The 22,864-nt window shown below is 38.9% G+C and overlaps 1 protein-coding gene across 4 annotated transcripts in view; it reads left to right on the top strand.

The window, feature by feature from the left end:
- Nucleotides 1–22,864, top strand: part of LOC146004908 (protein FAM135A) — a 491,480-nt gene that overhangs the window by 139,692 nt on the left and 328,924 nt on the right. The gene's annotated exons all lie outside the window — the stretch shown is intronic.

Here is a 22,864-nt window from a genome sequence, read left to right as displayed (position 1 = left end):
TCCATTAAGAAGCAATATTGTATTGTACGCATAGGCGTGCGCACGGGGGGGGGGAGAGGGGGCAGTTGCTCCCCCTAATACTTTCACTTAGAGATTTAGTGTAGAGGAGTTTTATCACCTTTATTAGACAAAAAATTAAGTATTTTCAAACCGACGAAAGTTCCAAGCTACTACGGAAGGGGTGCATTATTCCCTATCCTAATTGAACTATCAAACTTCGTTCTGTAGCATATTTCTGGTTATTAACGCTCCCACGCGCTTTGTTCGTTAATTATGTTGCCTCTGTGTGTTTGCAGAATAAAATGCCCATACATTGGAAATCAGTAGCGGCAATTGGGTGCCAAAATTGAGGTAGAGGGCTCAAGGACAGTTGACGGTTTCTTGATAGACAAGGCTTAGCATTAAGTGGTAAAAAAAAATGAGGAGTTAACCGCCCTCAAGGGATACACCAGATGAGGCTAGTATGCATCATGGCGGCCATCTTGGAATTACCTCATTTTTCAAATGGGAAAGGGGTTATGTGGCACATCATTTAAGATGTGCATTTTCTCAGAATTAACTATAGTCTCTGAACCAGAGAGGCGAAATAAAGGAGGGGGCAATAACATTAGTTTAACGGAAGTTTGAATTATTTTAAAACAATGATTTTCGGCGGGTTCAGACACACACAATATACGCCCCTGTTTCGTACCCATCAATACAATGAAGCTGAGATGAAATGAGGCTTTTTCTTTCTCCGATTGAACTTTCATCATGGCTCCCCCCCTAATCAGAGGGTCTGAGCACGCCTGTGATTGTAAGCTAAGGTTCCAGGGTTCAATCCCCAATGAACAAATGTAGATCCCGTCCAGAATATGATAGCTGGACATGAAGTTGACTTGAGTCCATTTAGGAGTGTGTATACTTGCGAATTCGCTCTTTGCCTACAAAATTAGTTTACAAAATTATACATGCAGTTTACAAAATTATACATGCAGTTTACAAAATTATACATGCCGTTTACAAAATTATACATACAGTTTACAAAATTATACATACAGTTTACAAAATTATACATCTAGTTTACAAAATTATACATTCAGTTTACAAAATTATACATGCAGTTTACAAAATTATGCATGCAGTTTACAAAATTTCGGATTTTGTTTGCAAAAGTACACACAAAATGTCCAATACAACAATAATAACCCTTGACGAAACAGCCCGTGAGGGTCAGGGCCTACCTACCTGCCGAGGTGGGAGATCTTCCAACCAGTTATGGGGTGACGTGTGGTCAGCACGACGAACCCCCAGTCGTTGTTGTACGTTTCCGTGACCGGGTTACGCTACTCATTCGTAGCTCCCCAATTTTCTCACGATGGTGGGTGGTCCCATACACAGGCCAAAATCTCAGGGGAAAAGCAGTTACGCTCCCCACAGGAGATTCGAACCTGTGCGCATCCCGTTGCCGGAGCCCAAACGCTCTTCCACGGTGCGGGAAAATGTCCTATATAGTTTACAAAATGTCTCCTTTTCGAAAGCACAAAATGTGTATTATCAGCATAAAAGCTTTAAAGTAAGTTATTAAATAACAGTCTCAACTTAGGAAAAGATGGATAGCTTTAACAGATAAGTGCTGTGTTAGTTGTTGCCAGTAATGTCCGAAAATTAACATGTTGTTACAAGTTTAAGAAAACTATGACACGAATTTAACTTATTATTCATTTTTACCCATGCTTGCTACTCCAAAAATCATAAAATATTGGTGCATGCATAATATGGATAACTAACTAACTCTCTAGCCTTCTTAAACCCGAAGGTTCATGGCTGCAGCAACACAGGCCTTCCATCTTTCCCTATCTTGAGCAAGATCTATATACTCTTTTCCATCCCTACCGATTTCCCTTAGGTCCATCTCAACGTTGTCCCTCCATCTTCGTCTTGGCCTTCCTAATAGTCTCTTACCATCAGATTTCCCAACAAGAATCCTGTAAACTCCTCTTTCCTCTCCCATTCGTGCCACATGGCCTGCCCACCTAAGTCTTCTTCATTTAATCATTCTAATAATATCTGGACATGAATACAAATTATGTAGTTCTAAATTATGTAACCTTCTCCACTCACCTGTCTCCTCATCCCTTTTAGGTCCAAATATTTTCCAAAGGATCTTATTTTCAAATACTCTCAATTTGTGTTCCTCTTTCAATGTAAGGCACCAAGTTTCACACCCATATAATACTACAGGCAAAATTACTGTTTTGTATATTTTAACTTTTAGTTTCTTAGATATTAAACGAGAAGACAAAAGTTTATGAAGAGAGAAATAACATGCATTTCCTGAATTAAGCCTACTTTTTATTTCTTCTTTAATATAATTTTCATTTGTTAATATTACTCCTAAGTATTTGAATTTGGAAACTGGTTCAAACGAGTTGTTATCAATAATTAGATTTTGATTATTACCTAAAACTTGGTTTCGGCCTGTAAGCATATATTTAGTTTTCTCTTTGTTAACTTCCAAACCTATCTCTTTAGCAGTTTTGAAAAATATTTTAGCATTATTCTTAATTGTATTCATATCATCCCCCAGTAAGTCTACATCATCTGCATATGTTAACAACTGAGTCACACCATTTAATTTTAGTCCTTCTTTAGTTTCTTTTACCTTCCTAACAGCATATTCTAAGGCAAAATTAAAGAGCAATGGAGATAATGCATCTCCTTGTTTTAACCCATCATGAATTGTAAATTTGTCAGACATATTAATACCCACACGAATTCTACTTTCTGTTTCACTGGTGCATATTTTTATCATACTAACAAGCTTCTTAGGTATTCCAAACTCTACTAATATATTATATAATTTATCTCTTTTGACCGAATCATATGCTTTTTTGAAATCAATGAATAGCTGATGGACATTTTGATTATATTCCCACTTTTTTTCAAGTGTCTGTCTGATGTGAAAAATTTGATCTATAGTTGATCTGTTACGTTTAAATCCACATTGATAATCACCTATAATTTCATTAGCATATGGGGTTACTCTTGTTAAAATAATGTTAGATAATATTTTATATGTTGTTGAGAGTAGATAAATTCCACGGTAATTATTGCAGTCCATTTTATCACCTTTCTTAAACACAGGAACAATTATGGATTCTTTCCACTGTTGAGGGATTTCTTCTTTATTCCATATTAATCAAATTAATTTATGAATTTGACATATTAATGAATTTCCACCATATTTAATTAACTCAGCTGGTATTAAATCAATGCCAGGTGCTTTGTTATTCTTTAGCCTTTTAATAGCATCTTTAACTTCAGTCAAGTTAGGTTCTGGAACTAAAGGTTCTGCTGTGTGTACTTCATTTACTTCTGATTTATCTCCTACATGGACATTTAAAAGGTCATTAAAGTAGTTCTTCCATCTATTTAGAATATCGCTTGAGTCAGCTAGAAAATCACCGTCTTTATCTTTTATCAAGTTTACTTTAGGTTGCCACCCCTTTCTAAACTCATTTACACCTTTATATAAATCTCTGATATTTTTAGTTTTGCTGTTTGTTTCAATTTCGTTAATTTTGCTTTTCAAGTAATCTCTTTTTTTTCTTCTAAACGTGCTGTTAACTTCTCGCTTTATTCTACAGGGTGGCTCAAAAAGTCACTTAACACCCTCGGTACAAGGCCACTGCAGCGCGCAACATGGAAATGGTGACGACCAATCGTTATCAGGCCAAGGGGGAACCACATTGACGCCACCCGCGCGGTCGGCGGCCATCTTGATGTCCGCCATCTTGAATTCAACTTCAGAATTTTAAATGGGAAGAGGGTAATATGATATATCAAATCAGGCTAGAATTTCACGAGAAATGCAATGATGAAGGTTTTTTTCGACGTATCTTTAACCAGTAAAACGTTATGACTGAATTCTTGTATCAATTTGCTCCTTTTTGAGGTGTTAAAAAAATGCCTTAAAATTTGTTTAGCGCATCGGTAACGCATCGAGATCAAAGTGATGTCTAGGGAGAGAAGTTCGCATGCCATTGCACAAGATTTTAATCGGATACATCCACGAAGAGCTGCGCATTATGAATGGTTGTCGCGAACAATTTACAGTGTGACGCTTCCATTGAATTAAAAGTCCTTCACAGTGACAAGGCTAATGTTTATGTTCATAAGGAAGTTCATAAACAGAATATGCGACCCTTGTCATCTGATAACTAACTTTGGACAGAAACTGCTTCACAACGTTCCCATAGTGTTCTGGTGTTCCTCCCTATTGAAAAGAAAACTCTGTAAAATGTACCTTCTTCCATAAGCAAGGATGAAAAAAACTATTTATTTAACAAATCCAAGTAGCCCTAAGCATTTAAGGTTCCGTTGATGAAAAATTGACTAACCAATCATGTTCCACACAGCACGCCACACCATTAACTTACCAGCACTAACCATTCAGCTTTGATCTGTCGAAAATGGGTTATCAGATAAAAAGGATTGAATATTCTGTTTATGAACTTCCTTATGAACATAAACATTAGTCTTGTCACTGTGAAGGACTTTTCATTTAATGGAAGCATCACACTGTAATTGTTCGCGACAACCATTCATAATGCGCAGCTCTTCGTGGATGTATCCGATTAAAATCTTGTGCAATGGCATGCGAATTTCTCTCCCTAGACATCACTTTGATCTCGATGCGTTACCGATGCGCTAAACAAATTTTAAGGTATTTTTCTAACACCTCGAAAAGGAGCAAATTGATACAAGAATTCAGTCATAACTTTTTACTGGTTAAAGATACGTCGAAAAAACCTTCACCATTGCATTTCTCGTGAAATTCTAGCCTGATTTGATATATCATATCACCCCCTTCCCATTTAAAATTCTGAAGTTGAATTCAAGATGGCGGACATCAAGATGGCCGCCGACCGCGCGGGTGGCGTCAATGTGTTTCCCCCTTGGCCTGGCAACGATTGGTCATCACCATTTCTACGTTGCGCTCTGCAGTGGCCTTGTACCGAGGGTGTTAAGTGACTTTTTGAGCCACCCTGTATTATAATTGTTTAGATTTGTATCATCAGAGTTATTTAACCACCTAAGTCTAGCCTGATCTCTTATTTCTATGAGATTATGACATTCATTATCAAACCATGGCTTACTTTTTCTCGGTTTATGGTATCCTATACTTTCTTTAGCTGCTGATTTTATTGCATTACGTATGTGCTCCCAATTCTTATTTACGTCTGTTTCATTTATATTTTCATCATCATTTAAATCCTGCAAAATATAAAATCTATTTGACAGTTTAATTTGGTAATCTTTCTTAATTCTTTCATCAGTAAACTTTCCTGTATCAAATTTTATAACTTTTGCTTATGATTTATCACTGAAAGTCTTTCTCTTAATTTAGCAATTACACATGCATGCATAATATGGATAAATTACTAAATTAATACCAGCTTGATTGTGTCATATCGACGTTACATAGTAATAAAACATGTTTCAACTCCATATTTGTTGTTAAAGTATTATTATTTAATATTCCCCATTCTTCGGTTGATCTCCATTGGTTATTGCAACAGTTATGCTGCAAGTTTGAAATTGTTATTTTTTTAATTTCATATAAATAGATTGTTGATTCCTTGCAGTTGTCGCAGTGTACTAAATTGTGTTTGTAATTGAATCGAGAGTCCGTAGCATGCAGTGGCGGTTTCTGCATATTCGCACAGTCGCACATGCACACCCAAATACACATATACGATTAATTTTAGTATATTCATTATTTGAACTCTGTCTCCTTCAAAACATCCAATGCTTCCACTTTCTATTTGCTTCCACGATTTGTAGTAATCGTTAGGCAAACCGGTAGCTTCAACATGATTTAGTATAACTCCACGTTACAAAGAACTCCACAAACAACAATTTCATTGACAAAACACAATCTGTTTTGACATTTACTTGTTCTTCATCTCAACTTCTGTCATGATCCACCAACGTTTCTACCTGCAGCCAGTTTTTTCCACCTCATAGTTATATTACTTGCATCAAAATTGTTTAACGGTTGGAATCCATTAGCTAGAATACGTTTTAGTGCACACCCAGAGGTTTAGACCACAAGCCGCCACTGGTTGCATATACTAACTTTGACAGAAGGACAACGTGAATGATAGTTCTTGAATTAGTATGGTGTAACGTTGCGATTTCATCCAACAAAACACTAGCCGTCCCCCGTCATTTGTTTATTCGGAAACGTGACGATTTTGTCTGAACATGAAAGGTGCTAATAAGCAACTAGTTCGTGTTTATTTTTAACTTGTCCTTTCTAACCAATGCGTATCCAATTAGCAACTTTCTTTACAGATTCATGAAGATGTAATAAATTTAGAGTTAGGATGAAGCGATTCCAATTATTTTTCTAATTGACCTGGCAGCACTGTTTAAAGTTAGCTTAATTGCTAGCTTTCAGCTCAATAATGGGATGCTCTGGATCCACCCCTGAATCTCTTAGTTCAGAAGTTAGCGTTGCCAGTGGTTCAAAGATGAACTTCTGCGTGGCGTTCATTGGATTAAAAGGGGGAGATGCTTCTTTTGATGGCATCGCGATAAATAATGTATTTTTGCACTCCTCAGGGAAATGGAGTGAACAGTATAGCCTCGCACAACCCTTCGCTCACAGCCATGTTTTATTCACTTTGTGTGCTTGTTAGCAAGGACGTATTTAGGGGGGTCGAGGGGGTCCGGAACCCCTCCCCGAAAGAGTTACTAAGTACAAAAATTAAATAATGAAAATATACTTGTTGCTTAATCGAGGGTTATTTGTTTCTGCCAAACTCATTGGAATGCAAGGATTATATTGTAATCATACGACTTCGAGTGACAGTACCAAAGATGATTTATGCAAAATTTATTACTACTTACAACGTAACATTCATTAAATATAACCAGTGTTAAGCACCCAAACGTAGCGCCGCGTCTTATAAAGTGGACAATAGATGGCAGCACGCCACAAAAGTATTAGGATCGTGGATTAAATCAACAATGAGTGCGGGAACTGAATAAAAGTGATTGTAAATACTGAAACTAATTGTATTTGTCTTAATCAATGAACTATGAATAATGATGAAGTGAAATCAAAAAGAAAAGATCAAATGATCGTCACATATAACATACGTATATGATTATACGAAGAAATTAAAGAAGTTGAAATGGGATTACGATTTTGTGCCTTTACGGTTCCTACAAGAACGAGATTTCTTGTTGGGCTTTGGGTTTTTTCCTGGTGTGGCGCCAAGTCCTCGGCAGCCCCCAAGCATCGTGGAGGCTCATCTATTGCAGCCCCGATCAAGGTGAGTACGGGACAGGAGGCGCCCTTTGATTACCTTTTGTTCCATTTGGTTAGTAGGCGGCGCAGCAAGTTAGGCAGCAACCCAAGGAAAGGCATACAGATATTGGGGGTTGTAATCCAAGAAGAATATATGTATGCAGATTAATGGTTGTAACCCAAGAAGAATACATGCATGCAGATAAACGGTTGTAATCCGAGAAGAATATATGTTTGCAGTTAGATGGTTGTAACCCAAGAAGAATAAATGTATGCAGATAAATGGTTGTAACTCAAGAAGAATAGACATGCATGCAGATAAACGGTTGTAATCCCAGAAGAATATATGTATGCAAATAGATGGTTGTAATCCACGAAGAATTATGTATGCAGATAAATGGTTGTAACCTAAGAAGAACACATGCATGCAGATAAACGGTTGTAATCCCAGAAGAATATATGTATGTAGATAGATGGTTGTAATCCACGAAGAATTAATGTATGCAGATATATGGTTGTAACCAAGAAGAATAGATGTATGCAGATATATAATTGTAATCCAAGAAGAATTAATGCCTGCAGATTAATGGTTGTAACCCCCAAGAAAAATTAATGTATGCAGACAGATGGTTGTAACCCAAGAAGAATACATGTATGCAGATAGATGGTTGTAACCGAAGAAGAATACATGCATGCAGATAAATGGTTTTAATCCAAGAAGAATAAATGCATGCAGGCGTAAACAGAAATATTTAGAAGATGAAGCCTTGAGAAGAAGCATAAGAAATCTAATTCAATGTGAAAATTGTATGATGCAAATGTTTTTCAGAATATATTCCGGTTTATTCCTTCTGTAGTAGGTAAACCTTGTGTTTTCTTTGACCAACATACAACGCTAGCTCCTCAAATCTTAGCCCTAGGTATCTCTTGCTCTACCCCTGTGCTAAGGTGGCAGGTGTCTATGGACCTGATGAAAGGGCGTAGCACCAGGAACTTATATTTTCGTCAACTAGTGCTAGCATAATTTTTTTATATTCAATAAATATTCAATTATTTATGTATTTGACATTAATTTCCTCGCCAGAGCTTATATTTTACAAATGTTGCCGACCTTAACTACATGTAAGCTAGATAATGAATATGTGCTGTTACATCACTATTCTTATACCGTTCTTTTACCTATTCATGTAATAAAAATATAATATTAATTAATTTGAATATTTAAATTAATACTATTTTCATTAATGTAATATAATTATTTTAGTTTAAACATTTTTTATTATTATTTTGAGGCACTTGGGTCGGAACCCCCCCGAAACATATTTCTAGATACGTGCCTGCTTGTTAGTTAAGTGAAGTAGAGACATGGCCTTGTTTCTTTAACGTTTTACAAATGTATTTCGTTTATAAAATTGTACAGTTTGGGTACAAAATTTCTAAGTTAGTTTACAAAACACACATTTAGTTTGCTTGATTTCGTAACCTACATATAGTCTCATTACTGAAAGGTTTCGGGTTCTAGTCCTGTTATGATCCAGTATGTCTCTACATCGTTCTCATGCATCTCCCCCACGGAGTAGTGGTAACGATTTTGCCTTGAAATAAAAAGGTTCCGGGTTTCATACCTACAAACAGCTGTAATTCGGATTCCATTCTCGATTCAGAGTTCCGAATATAAAATGCATTTACCTAACCATCATTCCTTCGCATCGGTGTATTAGCTTGAAATGACAAAAGGCGACGTAAAATAAAATAAAGTTCAAATTAGATTTTCAAAATTGTCATTTAGTTTAAAAACTTATAATTCCCCTTTAAAAATTAGATTTATTTCATAAAATTTCCCATCGCCTTTACAAAATTACAAATGTTGTTTACAAAAATTATATTTTTTCTATTTTTCAACTTCCTCTTTCTTCCTCACTGGTCTTCTTCCTCTTTCCCTTTCTCTCCCTCCTTCGCTGTTTTTTCTTTTTCTTCCTCTCTCCTTCACTCTGGTTTCCCTTTCTCTTCCTCCATCACTTTGTTCTCCTTCCTCGCTGTTTTCTTCTTTCTTTTCCTCCTTTATTAATTCTCTTCTTTTTTTCCTGCCTCTTCCTAACTCTGGTTTTCTTTTTCTTTCTCTTCTACCCTCACTCTGTTTTTCTTTATTTTTATCTTCTTCTCTCTCCCTCGCTGTTTTTCTTTTTATCTCCGTCCTTGATTGTTTCTCATCTCTTTTCTTCCTTCTCTCCCTCTGTTTTTCCTCTTTCTCCCTCGCTGTTTTTATTCTTCTTTTTCTTCCTGTATCTCCCTCACACTGGTTTTCTTCTTGTTTCTTCTCTTTATTTATTTGAATTCTACAGGTATGGCACCCATTCATACAATAAACTCAAACTACTACAATTGCGTATCACTAAACTATATAAGTACTCAATTTGACATGTTATAGTTACAAAGTTTATTTCATGTGTTGCAATATTGGTCTTTTCAGTGTGAGATTTACAAAATGTAGCATGAAGTTTACAAAATTTAGCATAAAGTTTACAAAATGTAGCACGAGGTTTACAAAATTTAGCACGAGGTTTACAGAATTTAGCACGAGGTATACAAAATTTAGCATTAAGTTTACAAAATGTAGCACGAGGTTTACAAAATCTAGCATGAAATTTACAGACCCTATATTGACAATATTGGTGAGTCGTCCGATGAAATGCGTATCAATCCCTAAGATTGTATGTTTATTTTATTAAGTCTCTCTGAACGCTTCATGTTGACCAGGGCATTCACTTGTTTTTCTCAGCTGTCTCAAGCCTCTTAGGCATGTTTACAATGCATTGTGTTGTGCCATGCAAACCTCCTGAGCATTCAGGAACAGGTAACACTTCTGGTTTTAGAGTCAGCGGTTTGCATGGTAGCAATTATGATAATCACACGATTCGGCGATTCGGCATCGAGGAAGAACTCGATGGCCAGGGAATATAGAGGTGAGACAAGCTGGGAGGTGACTGACTTTGGAGATTGAGTGGAGAGAGAGAGAAGGTGGTCAGCAAGGCAGTAGGTGAGGAGTAGAACAACGCTCTGGTCGACAAATAGGAGAGAAGCTTACAGAGGACTTCGCTATTTTGATTCAGCTAAGAGACTTCAGTTAGACAGGTAATTATCCTACACCCAGCCATGATACAGGTTCAACGGTTCACAAAATCCAACGAGTGACCATTGTCTTTTCAGTAGTTTAATTCCTTCGTGTAATTTGTACCTTTCGCATGCCAAGCGATAACTCGTCATGCTAATGACGAGTGGTCTCATCAAGAGGATGAATGATGAGTAGTTTACATCACCCCATCGATTAACTGGTTCAGATCCCTTCATTCTATAGAATGACACGAATGTTAGGAATTAAGTTGTTGAAGTGTCATCCAATGGAGGTGGTAAGCCCACGTGGGCATGGTATCATCACCAGAAGATTTCACAACTTACCTGTTCAAGAATAGTCACTTAAAGTGATTCTGAGCAGGGATGGTAAGTTCTCTTCTATTTTGTTTTTATTCCTGCATTCCTTAATGTTCTGAATGAAAGAGCTCAATGGCATTAAATGAACCGTTTGCGGCACCAGGAAACCAAGGAGGGGATGGCTGGCAGAAAGATTACGATTTTTCCCCCTCGAACCCTTTCATCTCTTTCTCTTCCTGTTCATTTCTGATTCCGGCACCGAAACCATGAAACAAGCTTCTCGGAAACAGGAAATTTCTCATCCTTTTGCGAGTGAGGGGGGGAAGTAACGTCATTTCCTTAATGTCGAGGTACTCTTGAGAAATTGCTCCAACGGTATCGCTCAAAAGATGATGGGTATCGACCCAGGTTCCTTGCTTCGCTTTGAAATCAGTGAGGCCTTTTTTTTTTCCTTTGGTGCTGTTTGTTGTCCCTGCCATCTAGCGTCATGGAGAGGAAGATAGGGAATTGCCTTATTTCTCTTAAAAAAGAAAAGGTTATGTTTTTAGTCATGATTGCGTCACATTTCTATTTCGCATTGCATCCTGAAAGAAAAAAAATGGCTATGACGTATACGGTGTTAAGGTGCAACGTTTTGAAACATACAAATGCTTGTTTTCTCTTTTGTTGAAATACGCGATTATTGTTCATCAGCAACATTTGAAAGTAATTCTAACCAAATTAGACCTTTCCGTTTAAAATTTCCAAATAATGGGGTCAAAATTAGCAAAATTTAATGAACACCATGCATTTTTCTCCATGGATGCACATTTGTTTCAAAAGCTGAAACGAACCCCCTATGGTTAATTCTAATGCTTATCCAAACGCTTTTCGTAATTGCAGACTGCAATGGATTTCCTAATACGATTCATGTGGCAACGTTTGTGCAATAATAATGTTCTTCCACACACGTTATCTGTACTAATGTATAACTCAGCGAAAAATGCAGGGCCGACCAGGACTTGAACCTAGGTTTCTACCATATACCGTTCTATCAACATTTTGAAAACTTTTTCTCTTTACCATTCTATCCATGTGTTTTGCGAATTGTCAATTTTTCTTACACCTTTAATCATCTCGATACACACAAGCACCCATGCCTTAACCAGGATTCGAACCCTGGATTCATGGCATCGCTGACTATGACCACTACGCCACCGAGCGATACAACTGAACCAGATCTACGCTTGCTTGTGTTGTGTTTTCTCATATTGTTATCTTTGAGTCGCTGTAGAGTACAACGGTGTCAATTGTATTCCAACGGTAACTGCTGTATCAAACATAGGAGTATTAATGTAGAGCTTTTCTAAAGATCTGGGTAGGTAATACTGTAAGAGCGAAAAATCAGGCGAAACCAGAGCTGGCTCGGTATCTCAGCTGGTATAGCAATGTCACGGTATGCCAAGAGAACAGAGTTCGAGTCCTGTTGAGCCTAGAGTTTTCAGCAAGTTTTATCACAGACACTATCCTATGTATGTTATCTTCTGAAATATCCTGGGTTTTGCAATAATTATTGTCCAACTGTTCAATAATAAAAAAGATACGGCGAAATTTGCACCAAGATGTGGAATCTACTACTTTAGGCTGGCAACATTGTACGCAATTTCCAACAGTTTCGTGTGCTTGAGCTTGAAATATAATTTTTGTGAATGTATTTTGCTCATTTGTGTGTGTGTGTGGGGGGGGGGGGGGTAAAATTTGGCAAATTCAGGAGTCTGCTCCTTCAAAAGTATTTAACATATTAACCTTATATTTGGTGAATATTCATTCTACAATTGTATATTTAAACGCACCAAATTTCCCCACATTCGAAAGGTTGAAGAAGAATTTGTGTAGAAGTTGTGTTTATTTGGTGTAGAACGGCCGGAACTGATTTTTGGAGAATTTGCCGAAAATTGATATTGTTTTAACGTAGTATTTCTAGGACCTGCGGATACAATTGTCGAATGGTGATATCGTGTTCCGTTATATGACCTACTGATGATGACGTGACATTTAATCAAAGAGTCTGCACAGGCCTTCTTACAAGATGGTATCGGGTTGATGCTCGGAAGATATATTTTCACTTTTATTTCTTTCGACCTGGGGCGACGGCTATTCCGAACAAACGTCCACCTTCCTAGCACAATGTAGTAAAGGCGAGAAAACTTTATGTCGAGTTTTTATTTCACTTTTTTTTTCTTCGCGGCGCAAGCACCGAGCACGTTCCAGCCGGTCAAAGGATGAGGATGCCGAGCTCTGAATAATTCCACCAACAGTCAAGCAGTTTTATGCGAGGAGGGGGGGTCTATTCCATAGCGAAGGTATGCATCCGCCTGCGTACTAAAAAGCGCCACGGAGCGCTCAGGCAATTCCTAGGTCCCCCCTGACCGACTTTCTCCAGCGCGATCGATATGCTGGGAAAAGAGTTCTTCCAGCAGCCGGCAGCTAGAACCTCCAGGTCGGGGATCGACGCAACCCTTTTGCAACGGCTGGGGAAATAGACTCCGAGCAACAAGAAGCTTTCCTGGAGAATATGAGGACGTCAAATGTGCGCAGTTGGTTCCAGAAATCCTTTGTTTAAGTTGAGAAAGCTCCAGACAGTTTGTTCAGCAGTAAACCAGGATAACGAACTCGCTATCTAGTGCATGTAATCTCTGCGTGTGAGACGCTGACTAGTGCCATCTGCCGAAACGTTCCGAACTACTCTGTTATTTTAGTACAATGCACTTCATTGGAACTCGCCCTCTCATGAATTCATGAAGTAAAATGATAATTGACTGTACAGGTCATTAGAATTATATTACAAATAGTTGCAATAAGTTTTGACTCAATGTTAATATTTAGAAATTATGATGATTTATTGTATCGACTGAGGTGCCATCTGGCGCACGTCCGAAATGAGAGACTTTCGATTCGAAGGATGGTACATAGACCTAGGCCAGCGTTTAAATATCGAGACCAAAACAAGACAGACATATGTAAAATCTACCTGGATTTACTGTCAGACTAAATTGAATTAATACATTACTGTCTGACAGTCTCTTCTAGTTAAAAAAGGTTATTTAGAATGTAAAAGAATATGAACATTTTAGTGCAAATAAAAACTGCTTTACTTGCAACTTATCCAGGCATACGGCTGCACATTATTTAGCCTATGGACAGATAGGTTTTATTTATTGGACAAACATTATGTTTCAGTAAGTAGATTTTCTATGTTTGTGCATATATTGGTAAATATGCGATATCGCCCGAACGGATTTCTTCAAATTTACAGGAGAAACTACTTACTGGAATCAGTTTCTGCAGCATTGTCGGAGTTCTTCGAGGTATTTTCTTTCGCGGAAACTGAAAACTTCACCATAGAATGCTGCTGCAGAACAAGAAATAATAACTTTTTATGTAAGGAACTTGCATTTTCTGACATTATGGCGTTGTTTCCATTATGTACCTGCAGATGGCGCGAGCGTCGAAAGTCACGCGGTCTCGCCAGTGTTTCCAAAAGTGCCTTTTTCTTACGAGATTTTTTTCTTTTCTTTTTTAACTATGCTTACCTAACCCAACCCAGCGTAACTAACCTTTCCGGAAATGGTCCGTGGGGCTATCGTGGATGTTTCTTGGGGGTTATCTTGAATGGTTTTTGGGGCTATCCGTCAATGGTTTTTGGGGTTATCGTGAATGGTTTTTGGGGTTATCGTGAATGGTTTTTGGGGCTATCCAAAATGGTTTGTGGGGCTATCGTGAATGTTTTTTGGGGGCTATCCGTCAATGGTTTGTGATGACATAATGAACACGAAAGTAGGTATTTTTCGGTGAAGAAGTTTGAAACACTGCATACCCACTCCAAATCGACAAATCACAAGCACGACGCGTGATGATCCATGACGAGTGCACGCCATATTGTCTGTTACCCAACCGGGACATGGAATACAAATAATGACTCGTAATATGAAAAGTTGACACTATTTTATGGAAAAAGGCATATCTTCACGTTAAAGAATCTTCCGCAATGCAAAATAGATAAGTATAAATGCTAAAATTAACGAAATGAACGAGTGAGGGGTGTTCGGGCGATATCGCATATTTACCCATATATTATTTGAAAACTTGAGATCAGCCCGAAACGATTATGAGACGAGAACTAGTCTTGTTTCGTCTCTATACTATTTTTCTCAAAGTTCTTGCGTTACATTCTATTTTGGATAAGAAATACAATCAAAATTAAATATTCATTAAATTAATATATGTACTTAAATATGTAGGAATGAAATTTGTTAGGAGTTCTCACAAGTCAAGTGTATTGGTTTGCATAGATTTCGTTCTTGCGTGAAAATACAAGGTAAATAGGTCACAAACTGATGTGAGCTAGCTGATAGTAGAAGTGAGTAATTTCTAAAGGTCTCATTACTTGGCAGCACAGTTTAGCTTGATGAAATTAAGTTAGCGGTTTAAAAATGGCGACTGTACTCAAGGACTGCACGTGGAGATGATTCGAGCTGACAGGCGAGTGACAACAGACAGCATTGCAACGCAATAGGGTGTTCTCATGGTTTAGCCTACAGCATAACGCATGATCGTATGATTCCCCTCCCCCCCAAAGTGTCCGCACGTTGCCGGCCAACTTTTCGCGGATGATGAAAATGTTTAACGTGAAGTGCGACTGTGGGTGGGACATCAGCCCAAAGTCTTTAAATCGGCAGCTTTTGGTTTGGTTTATCTTACTTCGTTTTTCTGCCACTTTTGGCTAATCGTGAAGATGAGGATGAGTAATGATATGTTGAAATTGATGAAGGGTCACTCACAAAGAACACCCAGGCCGGGATTCGAACCCGGTACCCCTGGCGTCACAGCGTGCTGAGCTAACCACAACGCCACGGAGGTTAGCATGCAGCATGTTTTGGGGGAACTGATAAGGCGATGGGTTAAGTGAATCAATGTTAGTGGAGATTATATTGAAAAGTAAACTGTTTTCAAATCAGTATCTCGCTTGGAATTTTATAGATGAACGTTTGTGGCCAAATTACCGACTTGCCTATGTACGTAGTTCCTTATGCAAAAACAATAGTTTCTAGAAATTTTTTTCTTAGCCTGGGTTTGCAACTCTCACCGTGTGGAAAAGCTGCTTTTCGGAACAGAATTAGTAGTATTCCTTTGCGGGGTGTCACAATCGTATTGTCCTTGACAACAGCTCTATTTATCTCTAAGACAAGTCTTCCCGATGACGCACTGGTAGCGTCGCTTCCTTGTATTCAAGGGGTCCCGGGTTCGATACCCGATGGAGGCACATTGCACAGTGGTTCGGATCCCACTTTAAACTTTTTTTTATTGATGGTGGGATCCTCCGCCTCCACTCACCACTCGCTCTTTATTCACCCTCTCACTCAGTATCTTCTTTCTTCTTTGCTTAGATCTTCTTTCTTCAAAAACTGAGTGCTGTTTTGACGTTCATGTCCTGGTAAGAAAGGATATTACTTAAGGAGTGGGTTAGAAGGATTACACTGTTGTCTCCTCTTGAAATACGATTGAGAGTAGAATAAGACGAGCATAAGTGAAACTTGAGTCTTGGTACCTTTATGAAAACCAAGACGTATGAACTTTCGTGTTGGTTCTTTATAAGTTTGTTGAGTATATATAATGTAATAAGAGAAATAATATATATAAAATACAATTAGATGGTAAACGTACATAAGCAAATGCATATATATATATATATATATATATATATATATAGTTATTATACATTTATGAAGGAATATAATAATAGGTTATATGGGTACAGGGATGATGAACTATCCAGTATAATTGGTGTTCCGTATTTGGTATCTTTTTCTTTCTTCGGCCTGGAGGTGTCAGTGTGAATCTCTGACAGTTTGGATTCATTCCATTCCAGTCGGTCTCTTTCTGAGTGTAGTTACGTAGTTTATGGAAGTAGGTCCATCCTCATAGAACTTGATATTACCATCAGGATCCTCCTCTTCTGAGTCCGGAGATTGAGGGTCAGTCCTCTTATGTCTTCTTGTAGATCTTCTTAGTTCAGCTGTGACTTCTCTGTGTCACTAGTTTCCCAGAATTTGGTTGGCCATTTCCGGGCACCCTTCTTGAGGTTCTGTATTCAAGTTCTTCATTGCTTGAAATTATATCAGCCAACTTATTTACTATACAAAATATTGTTCGATCAGTCATTGTTAGATGCAATGCATCCTGTCCAAGATTAGGCCACAATTTCCTGATCCGGGTATCCTGGATTTTAGTGCAATGAATCAAGGCATGTTCAGGTGTTTTGCAAGTTCGACACTGGTCGTCCGTGCCAATGCCGAATCTCTTTAAATAAGTTCTGTAAGGACCGTGTCCCGTAATGTAGTGTGTTAGTCCCTCTTTGGGTTTTATATAAGATTTTGATGATCGGACTTTGGCCTCTGGTATGTATTCCTTGGTGTGTTGAGATTCCCTTTTCCTCCACCAATACCTGGCTGCAATTCTTTGGATTTACATATCAAGGGGTAAAACTCCAGCTATGGCTATGACTGCTAAGGTGGCTGTTGTTCTGAAAGCTCCCAAGATACGCAAAAGTACATTTCGTTGAGTTGCCCGAAGACGTCGTCTTATTTGCTTGTTGATAGAGCATTGCCCATGCCGACGCGGCATAACTTACAGTAGGTACGAATACTGATTTGTAATAATTCATCGCCTTTGCAAATGGGATTTTGAATGCGGAATTTCCCATACTCAATATGGTATGCATGGCAGTCTTTGCCTTGGACAGAGCCTTAGTTATGTGAGTTCTTCGACCTAGCTGAGCTTCCATTGTAACTCCCAGGTATTTAATTTCCTTGACAAACCTTATTGAGTGTTGTGCAAGCCTGACAATTGGAGGTCTTTGCAATTTCCCTATGAGTAGGATCTGATATGTCTTTTCTTTCGATATTTGAAGCTTCGATTCCAATGTCCAGTCGGTGAGAATCTTCATTGCACTGTTAGACTTGAACTCGAGCTCCCAACGGCTGTCGGCCGCGATCAGCATTAGAAGGTCGTCAGCATAAGATATGACATCCAATATTTGTGTACTTTCTTTCAAGTTAATGAGGAGAGGTTCCAGCACGACATTCCATAGGATTGGTCCTAGGACTGAGCCCTGAGGACATCCCTTGTATACTTCTCTTTTTAGATTCTCTTCACCCCATATGAATTGTACCTTTCGTTGACTTAGGTAATTCTCGATGATCCTGTAAAGAGGTCCTGGTAGCTGCAGATTTTGAAGTTGTAGTAAGAGATACGGCCACCAGAGGTTATCAAAAGCCCCTGCGATGTCGATTGTTATGGCTAGTACATACTTCTGTGGATTTTCTAGGACCGTTTCTTGAACTCTATGTATGGCACCCTCTGTACATCTCCCTTTAGAAAATCCATACTGCCTATCGGAATTTCCCACTTTAAACTGTAGGTCCAGTCCCGATTAGCTTTTCTGATGACATATAGAGGCCTGCACAAGACCTGGAGCAGACCCTTTCGCGAGACATCGCTCCTGAAATGCCATGCAACCTGCGCAACACCCTCGCTTGAGCACCTTGCCTGACCATCTGTCCAGATCGTTCTTGGCAGGTATTCAAAACCCGCCGTTCACCCGCAGTCGTAAGATACCTAATAGGTCTCAGTGCGTTCATTCAGTCAACTGCACGCCCCTCCCTCTGCATGACGTAGTTGCTTCGATTAGAAACTGCACCGGGTGCACACCTGTCTGCAGTGTTGCCAACTGCAATAGATTTTCACTACTTAAAAAAGGGAACTGAAAGCTTCGTAAGCCACATCGCCAATGAAACGAGATTTACGAATGTTGCTACCCCCCCCACACACACACACATTGATATAGGTTTTCCGTGGCACAGGATCCATAAGTATATGTCGTAAACAACCAATATACGTATATATAGGGATATAGGGCAGGACTGAAAGATGTCACGTTCGACGCTGAGGTCGCGAGTCGAACAACACACTGTTCTTCTGCGAACACCAAGGCCGTAGCCAGACAGAGGCATTGCCATTACCCTCTTTGGGGGGGGCAAGTACTTGGATAAACGTGCCAACAACAACAATAACAATAATAGTAATAAAGTAGCATGAAAGGCACTATTATCTATATAAATCATGCAAAAAGGGGGTAGAAGTCGGTTCTCACGCATTTCTGTTGAAACAGAGGATTAGAAATATTTTTTCAACACGTCAATTTCACATTAGCTAATAATGGAAAACAAGCACACAAACTGTATTTGAAAGAAAGTGCATGATAAATGCATTTCGAATGTACATACATGTGGCATGTAAAATTTCCATCTTCAATATTTTCTCTTCACATGGAGCGACGTAAAATAAGAAATACCTATGCTAACACTAAATTGTGTACGTATTCAAAATTTCATTAAAGCATATATATTATTTAAATACATTACATAATCAATTCATCCAACTTGTAACAAACCAATATTAATAACAAATAATATCACGGGCCGCCATGGCATTCTATGTTTTAAAACTTTTCTCACTTAGATCGTTCGACGCCCAGGGCCGACTCCCGCTACCACCTTGCTACGGCATTGAACTTGATGAGACTGTATAATATTTTATAATATATTTCTACTTTCATAAAATTTAAAATCAAGGGGTTGCAATTACCCCTCCATTCCCCCTCTGCAGGTGCCCTTGGCCGTCTGGAAGGAAAATGCAAGAAAATATGAAAATTAATTCCATCTTGAGTACCCTTTAGCCCTGCTACTCTTAAATTCTGCTAGTCTGTTTTCTCTTGTACTTTAATGTTTGACCCCCACCCTGGCCCCTCCGCTAGACTTAATTTCCGTCCAAGGTTGTGAGCAATGCCCCCTGCCCCCTCTGGTTGCGCCACTGCGTGCCTGGTTAAGGCACCACGCAATGAAAAACAATTAGTTTTCAGTGAGATTTTTGTTTGCTCGATCATTAATTTAGATAAATGATGCTGTAATATTGCGTGCAATTCCTAGCAATAAGATAAGAACTGCTTACGCTGAACTGAAATCGCTAAGTATATAAATTCTCCTTGGAGGAGACAGCTCCTCCTAGGACTTCGTAGGATTTAGGAGCTACGTAAGTACGTGGAGCTGTCCACGTGGCGAAGAAACGCCTGGAGCGACACGCTGCCGGAGGGCTGTTTCCTTCCAGCAGGTTTTGCAGGCGCCCGGGTCTTGTTGAATGCCCACTTACCTTATAAGCGCAGAGCGCCTTGAAGACCAAGAACCCGGGTAAAGACGCAAGTCGACTCGTTGCCGTGGGCAGGCGAGCAGGTATACCTGTTCTCGCGGGCAAGCAGGCAGCGGGTAGGTAAAAGCCAGACTATGCAGCCCTTTAATGACATAAAACAAAACTCAAGACAAGCTGCAAAAGCAAAGGCTAAATATGACAATTGCCACAAGTAAGGATTTGCAAGAAACGCGATTTATCACGTACCTATTATCATTTCTAGAAAAGTAAGTTCTTGCAAATTTCATTTGCGTGCTATAGGATATATTAACCGGTCTCTGCTGTCTAAAAGTAGCTGTAACTGTTTGGCTGAACTCGTGCGAGTAAGTTTTCAGCTGCGACTTTTTCTGGATATGTGACGACTTTTGCTTAAATGCTTCTGAATAAAACTCTCTCGGAATTGAAATAGGTCTGTGTCGCCCTCTAACTTCTGCGAATAAGCTATCCTTACTCTGTTGTATCAGATTATTGAGTGTGTGTGCGCATGTGTGTGTGCAATTAAGAAGAATTGCGACTTCATGCCACACACAGAAAACTAAATGCATCATATCGATTGATGCACTAAAGTGTGTTTTATGGCTTCTTCAAAGAATCAGATTCACATTTGATGCATTTGGGTGCATTTTTGTATGTCGTGAAAGAAGCGCCGAAGTGCATAATTTGATTCAAGTGAGGATTTATTGTAGTCGAGTTGCACTTCTATGCATCAGTTGATGTTTCTTGATGCACCTTCCTGCATCTTTTTGGATGATGCACTTAAACGTTTCGTCTGAGCTACAGAGTTTATGTCGCTCAGACGAAACGTTTAAGTGCATCATCCAAAAAGATGCACGAAGATGCATCAAGAAACATCAACTGATGAATAGAAGTACATCTCGGCTATAATAAATCGTCACTTGAATCAAATGATGCACTTTGGTGTTTCTTTATCCGCTAAAATGCATCAAATGTAAATCTGATTCTTCGCAGATGCCATAAAACACACTTTACTGCATCAATCGACGCCTTTTGGTGCATCAATCGGTATGATGCATTTAGTTCTGTGTGTGTAGGCTGTGCAGGAACGATTTCACACCGAAGCGTCGCGTATCACTTGATGATTTCACCATTTGAATGCAGGTCTGTGCAACATGTCATGCCGGTACGGTGTGAAACGTTGTGCTTGATTGGTTCGTTCCCAGGTGACATGTATCGAAGGTCATTTCGGTGTGAAAACTCCCAAAGGCTCACCAAAGGGCTTTATTGTTTGATTTCGTTTATATTACTTCGATTTTCTAGCACTTTTGATAGACGACTACGCACAAAGGACATCAATGCCCAGGTCGTGATTTGATCCCGGGACCACTTGCGTCGTGGCCTGCTATGATAACCACTCCGATTCCAGTTTAGTATCCATATATATATATATTCATTCATTCATTCATTGTTTTCTGCCTAATTGGCAGGTTTTTCACTGCAATCTCCAGCTTTCCCTATTCTCTGCCTTACGCTTCGTAATAGCATACGACCCAGTTAATTTAATATCATCCATATGCTGATATCTCTTTCTTCCACGGACTTTTCCTCCTTCAACCATTCCCTCCAAGGCATCCCTTAGCAGGCAGTTCCTTCTTAGACAGTGTCTTAACCAGTTTCTTTTCCTCTTCTTGATGGTCTCCATTATAGACCTTTTTGCACCAAGTCTTCAGTACGGCTTCGTTTCTTACCTTGTCCGTCCAATTTACATGCCCCATTTTTCGCCATGTCCACATTTCAAAAGCTTCGAGTCGTTTTTCTTCATTTCTTCTCAACGTCCAGGTTTCTGCACAATATAGTGCTACACTCCACACAAAACATTTCCCTAATCTCTTCCTAAGACCTATGTCCATGGGTCCACAAAAGACATTTCTTTCTTATATTGGAAGCTTCTTTTGCTATTGAGATTCTCATTTTCACTTCTTGTTTGCAGCTCATGTCTTATAGTGCATCCGAGGTACTTGAAGCTATCCACTTGCTGGATTCTTTCACTGTTTGCTCTCACATTAATATTCCCTGGTTTCCTTCCTATGACCATTGCCTTTGTCTTCTTTACATTAATCTTCATCCCATACTGCTACAGCTGCTGTTTAACTCTTCTAACATACTATTTATGGTTATTTCATCTTCAGCGAATAACGCCATGTCATCAGCAAATCTTATGCAGTTTATTCTTCTTCCTCCCAATTTGACACCTCCTGTGCCCTGGAAACAATTTTTCACTATATCTTCTAAATAGATATTAAACAAAGTAGGCGATAGGCAGCATCCTTGTCGTACTCCTCTTCCAATTTCACATCCTTCTGCCATTTCGTCTCCTGTTCTCACTTTAATTCATGTATAAGTTGCTTAGAAGTCTTCTCCCTCTATATATATTATATTAATATTTTGTACAGTGTCTCTCAAAAGTTTTAGGACAACGACATTTTAAACTAGGCAACCCAATTTACACAAGGCGTTGGTGGGTTGCGTGTAGAGTTAGGCTCAATTTCAGGGTTGCCACATGCACAATAGATATTTATAAAATACGCGAAAGAAATAAAAACAAAGACGTGAGAGAAAACGAAAGGTGACAAAGGAGAGGAAAAAGAGAGAGCGAAAGGAGAAGAGGAAAAGTAGAAGAGAAAAGAAAGAAAGGATAGACGAGGAGAGGAGATGTAGTGAGGAGACGAGAAGAGGAGAGTGGAGAGTAAAGTAAAGGAGAGGAAAGAGAAAGAGAAGAACGAAAAGAAGAGGAGAGTGGAGAGTAAAGTAAAGGAGAGGAAAGAGAAAGAGAAGAACGAAAAGAAGAGGAGAGTGGAGAGTAAAGTAAAGGAGAGAAAAAGAGAAGAACGA

Source organism: Lepisma saccharinum, chromosome 22 (genome assembly GCF_977018435.1).
Source record: "Lepisma saccharinum chromosome 22, izLepSacc3.1, whole genome shotgun sequence".
Classification (NCBI taxonomy): domain Eukaryota; kingdom Metazoa; phylum Arthropoda; class Insecta; order Zygentoma; family Lepismatidae; genus Lepisma; species Lepisma saccharinum.
Note: the sequence above shows the minus strand (reverse complement) of the source record. Positions and strands in the feature narration are given on the sequence as shown.